We start from the raw sequence: 14049 nt of genomic DNA on the forward strand, positions 1-14049 counted from the left end.
ATTCAAAATTTCCCCGGGCTTAACCAGGGGAGTAGCTTTTTCCTGTGCATGTGGCTGAAGTGCAGCGCAGTTAAAAAATGTCCGGATCGGTCACAGCGGAGCATTGTGGGACACATCCTGGAGGCCAAAGTTGTCGATTTACGCAAAACTCCACCTACACTGTCTCTGATTCGACCCATTCACTTTCATTTTAGCGCTATGCCTCTTGCGGAGGTGGATTTATTGAGTCAATGTTTCCGACAAGGTAGGTCGGTGGAACAGACCTGGCAGTGGAGATGCATACATTATGTGGTTGACGGAAGGCGGCTTCTGTTGACCTAACTTTGCAGTGTAGACCAGAAAAAAAAAAAAACTGCACAGAACTCTGTGTCAACATCAGCAATGAAATAACACAGAGCTCACTTATTTCAGTATCTACTTCAATACAGACGGCAGAAAGCTGCCAAATGCACAGCAGTTAGCATAGACAAAGTGATTAGACAATTTCATTACCCATTCTTTATTTTATAGTATTTTGCTGTAATGAATATTAATGATGAAAAACATTTACTTTGCATTTTACTTATCAAACTACTGATACTAATTATATAATATTTTCCCTTTTTGATGTGGAAATGTTATTTGATCCAGCATGAGAGGTCCTGCTAAAGCTTTGTTTTTAAAAATACTAAAAAGTCAGTAAGAAAACATTTCTTCTTTCTGATATTCTTAAAGCGATACTGTCCCTTTTTAAGGTAGTTTCTCCCTCCCTCCTCAACTTTCCAATGTTTGTTAAAAACTTCAGATATGGATTGTCCTGAAACATTAGATCCACACTGCAATAGAGTTTGGACATATCTGGGGACCAATGCTGTCTTCCACAGCAGCCCCTTTCCTTCATTCCAGTAGTGCACAGCGGCCAGAATTGTGTTGCAAGGGAAAGGAGAGGAATTCCCTGTCCACAGGCGCAACAGCTCTGTGCTGCCCCCTGGTAACTTCAATGCAGAAGACATACTTGGGGTGAGAATAGGGAATCTTCAGATTTAAAACCTTTTCCCCCCGATCTCTTTTCCTTTTTTCCATGAATGAATAATGTCCAGGATTCTCCTTTCCTTTTTCCATTCTAACTTTTCAAAACATTTCCAACTTTGGAAAAGATACAGAGTTTCATTTTTCCTTTTGCCATTCAATAACTTTTCCAAAGCTGGAGAAGTTTTGAAATGTTAGAATGGAAGACAGGGAGAGGAGGGAAACATTACAAAATATACATTCTTTCTACTGTATTCAGTGGCTAAAAACGAAATTAAAAAAAGGAGAAAAAACAAACCTCTGAAATTAAACAAATGATTTTTAAATACTGAATTAAAACAAAAATTTCAATTAAAATGAAAAATTTCAAAGACATTCATATAAAAGTTGAAACAAAAATAGAAAATGGTATTTTCCTGATAAAAAAATTAAGTTTGATTAAACTCCCTTTTTTTCAGTGTAGAAATATTTCAGTTCCAAAATTCTGACTGGCTCTTCTTGTAACAATACCCAGCAATACATCCATACAATTATATTTACATAATTTATTGTATCTTAAACTATATATAAAAGTGTAACAATAGAAAAAGGAAACATGGAAAAATAATATAAATAGGGAGCTAACGCTTAAACCAAAAGATTAATTTCAAGTTTGTAAACACCATTAGCTCCAAAGAACTCCTGGTAACATCTATTTACCTTTTACATATTCATCTAACACAACAGTTTCCTCACAGAACGTCAGTCTAAACTCAAATTAGAATAAATACTTAACAAAACAAATAAATCACCCCCTGAGCCTAATTCCAATCTCAGTCATCTAGGGAAAAACGAAGAGTAATTTCACTTTTTTTAATAATTACTTGACATTTGCAGTGATGCATACCTCATTAGAAAATGGCCCACACTGTAGCAATGATACCTAGAAGGACTCAAAGAGTCAACCCCATATAGATGGGACTAATACTAAAAGAAGACTGTACAGATGGTCTTCCAGCATAGTTCATTCTACACAAATAGCTATTGAATAGCATCTCATTTTAAATAGACCTCTTTGCTGTTATGCTGCTGCTGCTAGTATTCTGTGCTGGAATGAAACATACTACAAAACTTACTTTCTATCCCTTGCAAATCTGAAGGGACATAGTGTACTTTAGTAACATTAATTCCACTCCAGCCCAGTTAAACTGAAAGAGATACTTTGTCCCAGATCCTAGGACTGTACATACCTGAATCACTAAAAGATGCATCACTAGGAAGTTTTGAGACTTTTTGCCTGATTATCGTCACTAGGAAACCATTTTACTGTTGGTATGCATATTCTGGAAACGCTGTCTCTGAATTTGTATCATTTGGGAACCATGTGTTCAGTGAATACTAGCCAAGCACCTATAACTGGATTGTTCTTTACAGAAACCACAGTGAGAAATCAGTGGCAAGTAAACTGAGAAAGCAACACTTTTGCATTTGTTTAAATGTTAATTTAAGGACTGTCCTGTTTCTTTTAAGCTAAACACTGAGGCCCTGTCTACACTTACCTGTGAGATTGGGCGGCAGTCGACGGGAGTTACGCAAAGTATGCAAAAAACTTGCGTAACTCCTGTCGACTGCTGACCTTCTCTTCTGCGCTTTGTCTGCACTCTACTGCGCTACTTGTGTAGCTGGTCTTAGTATGTCGATTTCTGGATCAACTGAGCGGGTCTGCACAGACCACTCAGTCGATCCAGATAAATTGATTTGATGGCCGTTAATTTGCCACTGTCAGTGAAGCCGTAGCCTGAGTTTTCACTGGGACAATGTATGTTGAACTCAGTCTTTCTGTTTTTCTCAGCCATTTACAGGGCACTAGCCTCCTCAGATACATACAGTAGCAGCCAAATTCCGTTCTCACCTGCTCATGTGCAATCACCATTGTCCTCAAGAAGACTGCAGGAAGATAACAGAGAGCAGCCTTTGGCCCTAGTTTTCTCATTTCTGGGCAGCTTTCTATTGTATACTCTGCATTCATTCTGCACATGGAAATTCCACTGATGTCAGTAGGAAGTCTCTTTACAGAGGAAGAACAATGCAAATCCACACCACAGATAAAAAATAAATGTTGCCCACATATGGATCTCCTAGCTATGTATAAGGCTTGAGGGACAAATTCTGCTCACTTTAGTCGAGTGAGTTTAATTTATTTCACTCAGTCTACTCATGCAAGGCAAACAGGATTTAGCTGTTATGTTTTTCCATAGACAAGGAGCAAAACATATTTTCTCCCATTCTTTATGAGTTTTATTTCAATTTATAGAAAGACACCAAAGAGAGAGAACACAACAGCTTTCTGTAACATTCTCCATCTGAACACACAATGGTAGTTGCTCCTTAGCTGTACGCAGCGGCAGATGATTCTTTACATTTAAAAGGGTAGAATAACATCATCTCCTTTTAGTTCCATAGCTACCTGCACCACACGACTCCTAATAATGATCTCTGTATAAGGATTAAGGAAGGCTTGATTGATTTTTATTCTGAACTGCTTGAATATCATATCATGTCATATCATATCATATTTCTTCAAGACATATTGGAGAGTACATATTGTATAAAAAAAATCATGGGCCCAACTCTTTAGTCAGGTACTGGTATTATGGCTAATGTGTGCATACTTAAATGTAAAAGAAAATGGAAATGAGTGTGGAACGGTTTTTTAGAAGCCACTGCAGTTACATACAGTAACATTGAATGCATTGCTTTGTGATTTGCAAAGATTCTTTAGCACCTTGCTTTTTTGGTGGATATTCAGCTGTTAGCCTTGTAGAGCCAATTCCTCTGGTGTCAATGGGGAGAACTCAGTTGAAGTTAATGGAGCTCTGCCCATTTTCAACAGCTGAGGATCTGTCCCTAGTCTATAAATGGCAGTTATTAGTGTTTTTCAATGTGTGCTCATTGGATTTGTGGTATATGAAGTAATTATTTTGTTTTCTGTGCACTGTATCTTTAAATATAAGGGGTGAAATCCTGGCCCCCTTGAAATCAGTGGCAAAGCTTCCATTGACTTCAGTGGGGCCAGAATTTCACCTAAGAGGACTCCCAGGCAGTGAAGGATTTCAAGAGAAAGGTTATTACTGAGTGAAAGAGGCACTCTGTTTTTTTCTCTCCTGGTGATGCTGTATTTTCTCTTTCACCCTTTGTTGCTTTCCTTAATTTAAAATACAAGTAATTTAGATTGAAACTATACTTTTGGCCCTTTGTGGCCTTGACTCAGTGAGTAATCATGAGTCTACATTTAAGCACATGAGTAGTTCTGTTGACTTAAAGATAAGCATGTGTTTATATCCCTTGCTCAAATGTGTGGGAGATGTAACAGTCACTCATGACTGTATCCATGAAAGCACTTAGGCAATGCAACACTTAACTGTTATGCACTCTGCTGCTCAGTGGAATTCAGAGCCCCAAATGTAGGCACCCAGTCTCCCCTATACAATGCATGGGGAGAATTAGACACCTAAGGGTAGGATTCCCAGAAGCCAGCAAGTTGAACAGAGAGCTGGCTAAGCTAGCCAGGAAGAAATGTCAAAGGGAGAGGCATAAGCCCTACTTCTCAAAGGAAGATAGGCACCTAACTCTGGAATGGAAGGAGGTGCCGATCTCTGCTCAGGATTCACACCTGTGAAACTTCTCCTGGAGTTAAGCACCTAAGTCAGGCGAGCCCTTTCTCATGAAAAAGCAGGGAAAAAGGAGGAAAGAGAGAAAGAGACCCACCTCATTTGAGCCAGTAGCCCAAGGTTAGGACACTCACCTGGGACATGGGAGACCCGTTTCAAATCTCTGCTCTGCCTCTTTTAGAGTATGGAGTTGAACTTGGGTTTCCCATATCTCAGAAGAGTGCTCCAACCAGTGGGCTAATTGGATATTCTGATGGACTGGCATCCTTTGTTCTGCGAGTGATGGTAGGAATTATAGCCTACGATGTAGATGGTTCACAATATCTCATGTAACTAAATAGTTCAGTTCGAGATTTGCATAATCTTTGGCAGGTGTTGCAAATATATGTGTCTTGGTTGGGAGCTGGTTGCTTCCTACAAGCTATTTTCTCTTCAAACTGTAGGAGCCAGCTTCTGTCACAGACTTTGATGCCCTGATGGAGACGATGGCGTCACTTGCTATGATCACTTACCAAGGTTTCCCATCATTCCTTCATATTTCACTTGCATGTGTCTTCATAATGAAACTTGGGATGTCCTGTTGTTCTTGTTCCCTCTGATAGCTCCCCATATAGTATGTCCTTAGGTATGCGTCCATCTTCCAGCTTGCTCAGATGGCCCAGCCAGCACAGTTGTCTTTGCATAAGCAGGGCTGTCACACTTGGTACATTTGCCCTTTGAAGAACCTCTGTGTTGGTAACTTTATCTTGTCATTTGATGTTGAGTATACAGTGTAAGCAGCATAAATGGAAACTGTTGAACCTTTTCTCCTGATGAGCATAAGTTGTCCATATTTTCTCACCATACGTGAGAGTGCTGAGGACGCAAGCTTGGTAGACTAGCATTTTAGTCTTTGAGTTGTTCCATGCTCTTTTAGTTAGTCTATTAAAGGTGGTGGCAGCCTTTCCAATGCAAACACTTAATTCTCCATTAAGTGAGAGATTGGTAGTCACTGAAGAACCTAAATAACTGATTTTTTGGACTACTTCTAGATGGTTTGCATATAAGGTGATTAAAGGATCTTGTGGAACCCCTGTCCTAATACAACTGTTTTCTTAATGCTGGTGGTGAAAGCAAATGCCTGACAAATCACTTGAAAGGTGGTCCATGAGTTCTTGTAGTAGATTTTCATCATGGGCTATAAGGGCAGCCGCAGCAGCAAATAGAAGTTCCTTGATTAGCACCTTTTTGACTTGAGTCTCTGCCTTAAGTTATGAGAGAATGAAGATTTTCCGATCTGATCTTGTGTGGAGATAAGGACATGAAAGATGGAGTGTAAGTACACAGTTCGGGAGTACTGAGAAGAAGATTCCAAAGAGTGTAGGGGCAAGAATATATCCTTGCTTCATTCCACTTTTCATCACAAAGCTGTCTGAAGTAGACCCGTCAAACTGGACATTTGCTCTCATGTTGTCATGAAACGAATGCATAAAACTTAATAAGACTGATGGACATCCTATCTTTTCTAATACTGCAAGTTGACCTGCTTTGCTGAGTGTGCCAAATGCTTTTGGTTAGGTCCACAAAGGCAATGTACAATGATCGGTTTTGCTCTCTGCACTTTTCTTGAAGTTGACAGAGAAAATATCATGTCTAGAGTTGATCTTCCAGCCCTGAATCCTCACTGTGATTCAGAGTAGACACAATTCACCATTTGTTAAAGATGATTTTTGCTAAAGCTTTTCCTGCAACACTAAGTAGCGAGATACACCTGTAGTTGTTACAGTCACCCTTTTCACCTTTGTTTTTATATAGAGTGATGGTGTTTGTGTCATGCATCTCTTGTGGCATCTCACCCTCTTTCCAGCATTTAAGTAGCAACTGATAGAGATATGGTAGTAGGCTTTCTTTCCCACATTTAAGACTTTCTCGCTGGGATGCCATCTTTTCCTGGAATCTCGCCACTTGATAACAAATCAATAGCCTTGCTTAGCTCTTATACAGTGGGCTCTACATCTAGCTCTGGCATGACCTGTAGAGTAGGTATTTGATCCAGTGAATAACTGGTGATGTTCCTTTCTTGTGCATATATCTCCGAATAATGTTCAACCCAATGAGACAGCTGCTTACTTTTATCTGTAATAATTTCACCACTGTGCGATTTAAGAGGAGCAACCTTATTGACAATGGGGCCTAGAGCTTTCTTCAGGCTATCATACGCGATTTTGAGATTTCCTGTAAGTGAAGCTGTCTATATCTCTTCACAGAGCTTGGTGCAGTAATGATTTGCACAGTATCTACTTGCTCAGAGTAACTTGATTTTTGCATGTCGAAGTCTCCCTTTTGTGCTCTCTGTTGGCTTCTTATTGTGTTCCAGATAGGTTGTGTTCTTAATGTTAAGAAAAGGTAATAGTTCCATTTCATTTTCTTCAAACCAATACTTTTTTGATGATCTTTTTCCCCCAAATGTAGCTAAAGATGTTTCATAGAGTGTTCTTAAATCTTCCCAATATTCCTCTGCCTTCTCTGGTAATGACTTCCCATCCATGCTGAGTTCAAAGCCTTCACAAACTCCTGGCATTTCCTCTGTTTTTTGATGCTAGTAGCATTGATTTGTGGCTTGCATCCAAGTTTTGATCTATGTAGTTTCTTAGCTGTAATCTTCACTTTGCTAATGATCAAAGAGTGATCGATGTCACAATCAACACTGTGAAACATGTGAGTGTTTTGCACTGAGGGTAGGTTTTTCCTCCTGACGATGACAAGGTCTAATTGGTGCCAGCGGCCTGATCGTGGATGTCGCCATGACACTTTGTGGTGATCTGTTCCTGCAAAATATGAACTGGTAATACACATTTTGTTTTGGGTGCAGAATTCAAGAAGTTGTTGGCTGTTCTCATTCATCTTGCCAATGTCAAAATGTCCTAGGCAATCTGGCCATGAGTTGTTATCTGCACCTATTCTTGCATTGAAGTCACCGAGGAAGAAAGGTTACTCAATTGATGGTATTCTTTTGACGACTTAATCCAAAGAGCCATAAAATGTATTCTCATCCTCAGGGCTAGCACTAATGGTGTTCACAACGCCAATAATCGTCTGAAATTTAAGTGAGATAATGTGCTCTGACTTCCCAGATAATGTGCTCTGACTTCTTTGCTCTGACTTCTTTGCTGTGAGAAATAAGTGGGTGTTTCTAGGAGCTTTACCCACTTATTTCTCACAGCAAAACTGATACCATGCAAACAATTTTCTTCGCTGCTTTTACCTTGCCAAAAGGTATAATTAACCTCTTGGACAGAACCAGCATCTGCAAGTCTTGTTTCCTGAAGTGCTGCAATGTCAACGTTAAGTTTGCACAGCTCACGGTCTATCATAGCTAACCTCCATATGCTGCTTGTGTATTGTAGGTCGCCATCATCTGTCAGTCCTGGGCACATGGTCCTAACATTCCAGCTTCCAAGCTGGAAAGTTCTTAGTTTCTTATTTTTTCCAGATGCAAGATTTCTGTCTGCCTTTCAACTTTTGGTCTAACCCCATGCACCTCATGGGGCAGACAGACCATGGTGGGCCAGCACCTAACTGTCCAGGGCCTGCCCAGCTTTGTGGTGGGTGGTGGCTGACCAGTGGAATGCAATGATTCCTCCCACCATTGAAGATGACTCATAGCGCCCTCCTCTATGCCAATGAAGTGAGAGCTTATAACCCATACATATACATAGGACTCAGATATGTGCAAACCAGCCAGCCCCCAAAATTCCCTCTGTGATTGCCTCTGGCTATCTTCTGTATGGGTTAGGCATACTATGAGCATGCCTACCAGATTGGGAACCTCAGGTAAGCCAGGCAGAGGAATACCTAATTCAAAAATCCTACTGGGGCTTAGGCACAAGCTAGAGTAGCAAGCAGCTCAGTGGCATCAGGATTTAGGTGATTTGTGCATGCTCAGAAATTTAAGTGTCTTGGGGACTTTACCAGCAGAAACATTGGGAATTTTGGTGCCTACAGTGTCAGGTGGCAGAGAGAGGGGTTGTTTTAGGATCTCTGTGGTGTCTAAAGTGGCAGTTAGGTACCTAAGTCTATTTGTGGAGTTAGCTCTCCGATAGTACACTGATGGAGGCTAGATAGACAGACTAGATTGTACCCAGATACTTTGCAAGAGAAATAACCCAAAACATAAACCATAAACATAAACCAGGAATATACAAAGGAACTAATTAGGTGCTTGTGATACACTATATTGGTTTTGTAGAGTATATTGCTTAAAATTTAAACATGCTTCCTGCTTATCTGCCTTCAAATAGCTCTTAAATATTATAATTTATTTTGAATTATTTAGTATAGGAAGTTTGCCAATAAATCCACAGTAGGACATTTTGAATCACATCTTTTCCTTTTAAAGGAATTAAATAATTGTAATGCCTTGGCATGATTTTGCATTTGGAGACCGAGACAGATATTTCCAGTATTTAGTCCAGTTGATGATCTGACAGAATATTATCATGTCTTGTTGAAATCATGCATGGCTTGCTGTTACAGCCGTATATCAACAGGAATCTGTAAGTTACAGGTGTTGGAAATAAGTCAGTCATGAAAAAAATATGATTGCAGATGATGTTACTTGCACCAAAAGCCCGACACTTGTTTGTTTGACTTTAAAAATCTTCTTGCAGAAATCCAGAATAGTCTTTTTGTTAGATATTGAAATAAAACTTGTTTTGCTGTGAATTCCAAACAGGAATAGCAATAAATAACTTAATACATATTTATAATAATAATTTAGTTCTACACAATAGTTTTTCAGTTAGTTCCTATAGGATATTACCTGGTGATCCTTCTGAAATGGAAATGCTCCAAAATTGTTTTGGCAACCAAAATGCATGATCTGAGGCATTCCTACTATCATGTATGCATATAACTTTACATATAGCTTGGTGGTATTCAATCATCTAAAGTTGCCTATATGTAAGAGATGCTGCCCATATACATTTTGTTTGAACTCTTATAACAATTGTCACAGTTTCAGGGTAACTGCACCTCCAGTCCCTACATGGGCTGCTAAAGGGGTGCCCCCTTAGGTATCAGGACCTCTGGCTGTCACCTCTCTGTGGGCAGAGCCCTGCAGCCATCTCCCTCCAGGCTGGAGATTTAGGCTTGCAGTCCCACTGCAATACACTAAGACATCAGGGCCAGGGTGTGGGCAGACTGGCCTAGGGGTTAGCAGCAGGCACAGACTGAGGGACAAGGAGCCCATTATTAGAAATCAGGCCAGGTTGGAAAGCCAGGAGATAGGATTCAAGGGACAAATGGAGGGTAGGGATCAAAAGTCAGTTACCAAGAGTCAGCCCAAGTCAGTATACCAGGAGGTCAGGAGCAGAAGGCAGGAACAGGTCAACACTAGGGAAGCAGTCCATGGCAGGGTGAAGCCCAGTTGTATGACAACTTCTTTCTCTGGCTTAATTAGGGGCTGCAGCCCAATTAAGAGCCTTGGATCTCCCAATCAGAGCATAGGGACAGGGTTGGTGCCCCAGTTGAGTTTCGTGGATCCCAATCCCAGCTGCTCTTGTGAGCTGCCAGGTCAAAGACTGGAGTCTCATGACCCCCACAGACCCAGGTTTGAGACCAGCAGGGCCTGCTATATGAGTAAGGCTAAGATTTTGTCACTGTTATTTTTAGTAAAAGTCACGGACTGGTCACGGGCAATAAACAAAAATTCACAGAGCCCGTGACCTGGCTGTGACTTTTACTAAAAATATCTGGGGCACAGGGAGCAGGCTGGAGAGGGAGAAATGACAGCTGGAGCCCCAGGGAAGGGAACCCCACCCCCATGGGGGGGGCACAGAGCCCCAGCCTGGACTGCAGCCACCGGGCAGAAGCGCACTGTCCCAACTCCAACCCCAGTTGCAGCCAAGGCTCAAGAGGCGGGAAGGGGAAGGGGGGTGCATTGGGTGGGGGAGCACAGCCCCGGCTCCGGCCCTGGCTACAGCTGCTGGCAGCTGAAGCCGAAGAAGTTATAGAGGTCCGGTAAAGTCACAGAATCCGTGATTATGTGTTATTATCCCAGCAGGTCTGACCTTAGCTCAGCACCTGCAGTTTCACTTTGTCCCAAGGGCTATGACAGGATTACCAAAGACAAGCCACCTTTTGCAATGTACGTTTCCTTTTAGGACAAAAGCATCACAGAGAAAACTTATAATAAAACAATAAACAGTCTGTACACTTGCTAGCTTCTCATGTGTCACCCATCTTCCACACAGAGACTTTGACACGTTACAATCCTCCAATCATTTTCAGCAGGGTTTACCCTGTTGGTTATAAGTTCATGTCAGTTTGTTAGATCAAAATGAGAGTCACTCAGCCTATTCAGGCTGGCCCTTTATACCAAAAATTCTTTCTTTGTCTCTTGAACTCAGTCTGAACCAGCATTGGTAATTTACCAGTCCCAGGGTCTGCAGTAATTACACTTTAATAATTTTATTTCTTGGAAGGAGTTCGGCAACCCTCCCCACTCAGCCAGCATACAATTCCTGGCACATAGAGATACAGATAAGATTTATAAAGTTGATACAACAGTCTGGAAGATATTGAATGGCTCTTCCCATTTCTCAGAGGTGTGGAACAAGTCACGGCGCCATGTACATATATGTTTGCATCTAGTTTTACTTTTAATATGATATGTGTGTCTGATTCCAGGCCTGGTTCTTGGGGGAGTAAAAGCCTGGCCCCTCTGAAGCCAATGACAAAACTCGCATTGACTTCAATGGGATCAGTATTTCACCCCTTGTTTTTATCAGCCTCAGCCATATAAATCAGACCTGGATCTGAATATTAAACACTTCAAAGTTTAGGGAAACTTGGATCAGGGTTTTGGTGCAGGCCCATCTCTAAGTTTTTACACAAGAAACAGCATCAGTATTTTGAGATTAAACCCATTGTGCTGTTTTTTCATCTGACTAGGCAGATGCAACTATTTCTCTTGGATATGGACTGTGCAACTGTCAGCCATGCTTTTGTGAGTTCCAGATTAGATTATTGTAGTGCATCCTCCATGGTGCTGCCTTTAAATACCAGTGAAAAGCAACAGAGAACATATTACATCATTTCTCTAACAAATGCCCTGGCTTACAATTCCCTTTGAGGTACATTTTAAGGTGTAAATTCTTATATAGTTTAGGACTTGGCTATGCACCATTGCAATAGATAACATCAGCCAAAGCACTCAAACTGACAGTTCCCAGATTTAAACCTCTGCAGTAAAGCAGGCTGGAAAAAGTGAAAAACAATTTTGCAAAATATTTTGAAGTTGTTTCCATTTCATAGGGTTGGCTTCGAAATTAAGACTACTTTTTTCCCAAATTACTCATGAAATCATAGCATTATATAATGTAGGGCTGGAAGGGACTTCAAGAGATCATCTAGTCCAGCTCCCTGAACTGATGCAGGACCAAGTATACCTAGAAGACTATCCCTGACTCATGTTCAGATAACCTGTTCTTAAAAACCGCAAAAGGCTTTTTTTTTTTTTAAATCATTTTTTTGTTTTCCCCCTGACTGCAATAAGCGCAAAATCTGTATGGCAGAGAGCTTTAAATCTTACTCCGATTCATTAAGGACCTGTTGAGAATTGCTGAGTTCAGAGATTCCTGAGTTCTGATTCTGAGTTTGCTGTTGATTTGGCCAAGTGTCTCTGCACTGAGCACTCACCTTCTGAAAATCAGGCCCCTTTAAAGTGTCTCAAGTAGAAGTTTTGAAAAGTTGCAGAATAGCGAAAGGAAACATGAACACAAACAAACACACCCTGGACTTTATTCATTCATTGGGTATCCAAACTCTCTAGTAACTTGTGAATTTATTTGGTAAGTTACACAGTAAGTGCATGATCCTACTCGCCTAAAAATCAGGAGCACAATTCTCATTGACCTCAGTGAAAGCAAGACCAGGCCCTAAGAAGGCTGCTTCTAAAAGATTTAGAATGGAGAATTGTTTCATACATATTTAATGGAAATAGGCCTGAATCACAAAATCCATGCCTTGCTTAGCTGACCCCAGGAGCTGGCCCCATACTTGAAATTGACATTGCAAAGCAATGATGCCAGCCAAAGGGGAATTAACAGTCTCTCCAGCAGCAAGAAAATGAACAAATGATAAACCCAGATATCACTGCTGGAGAAATAAGGTTCACAATAATATCTGGGTTCTGCATCTGCCAAGCATGTGTCCCTTCTGGCAATGTGTTATCACAGAAGTAGAAGTAAATAAAAAGGGATGACAAAAGAATTGAGTTCAACACCATAGCCATAAAAGTAGGCAGCGCCAAGTCAGTAATGAAACAGCATCACTGTGCAAGTCTGCTAATATTTATTTAGTTTATGCTATTATGTAGAAAAAGACAGTGTTCAGTTGTGAATGTGCTGCAGAGAGGAAACTGTATATCACAATACAAAAGTGAAATGATAGTATGTAGCAGGATTAATTTTCACTATTGGTATATATATAAGTACATATGATGATCACTGTTCACTCTGCTTAGCAAATTTACATTTTAATCTTGTTTTTTCCAAGTAAAGAAATATCCAGTAGAGCAAGAGCAAAACGCTGTTTTTTTTCATATGGAGGCCAGATACTGTTAGTGAAGTGTTTGCATTTGGCACAGAAATGCAGTTCCTTGCAGGGGTCTGCGTCATATTATTTAAAAGGAAGAAATGTTGAGAAATGCTGGCTGCAAGGTTTATCTTGTTATTCAGTTCTGTGGATACAACATATCTTGAAGTAGTTTTACAGAAGCATTCCATGCATTTTTCTGGGCTGGAGACAACATTATGGGAAGGTAAAGAAGAATGGTCACATAACACTGTTCCTGTACCATAGGGTTTATTTTGTACCTTTAATGCACAGCTCAATATTGAGGTAGTGAGGAGTTGCACCGCTACTGTAGGCACAGTACCTAACTCGGGCACAAGCATTGTGGGAGATCCGTTATTGCATCACACTGTGAAAAGGGCACATTTTGTGTGTGTGTGTGTAGATCTTATAGACGGGAAAGCCAAGTCAAAGAGTGAATATGCAATTAGTTCTGAATACAGTGAGGGCTGTGGTCGTCATTACCTCTGATGGAAGTGAGTTCCATAAACTAAGTTCAGCTTCTGTGAAAATTCTGCCTCCGCACTCACATGCTAATTGATTAACAGTTTCTGATTCTAATGGACTGTACCTGTCATGGGAGGTAATGGTTGTGACACAAAGATCCCTTTGCAAAGGGTTCCTTTGTTCTTTGCAAACATCTCTCCCCTCTAACCTGACAAAATTACCACACCAAACACGTCTTACAGGATATTTATCCATAAAGAGTAACGCGAGGCAAATGACACTGTGCCTCAGTGGGTCTCAGCTGAGAATACCAGAATCAGGACAAACT

The sequence above is a fragment of the Emydura macquarii genome, unplaced genomic scaffold (genome assembly GCF_026122565.2).
Source record: "Emydura macquarii macquarii isolate MOO-44397 ecotype Brisbane River unplaced genomic scaffold, CSIRO-AGI_Emac_v2 contig_2975, whole genome shotgun sequence".
In the NCBI taxonomy this organism is placed as follows: domain Eukaryota; kingdom Metazoa; phylum Chordata; order Testudines; family Chelidae; genus Emydura; species Emydura macquarii.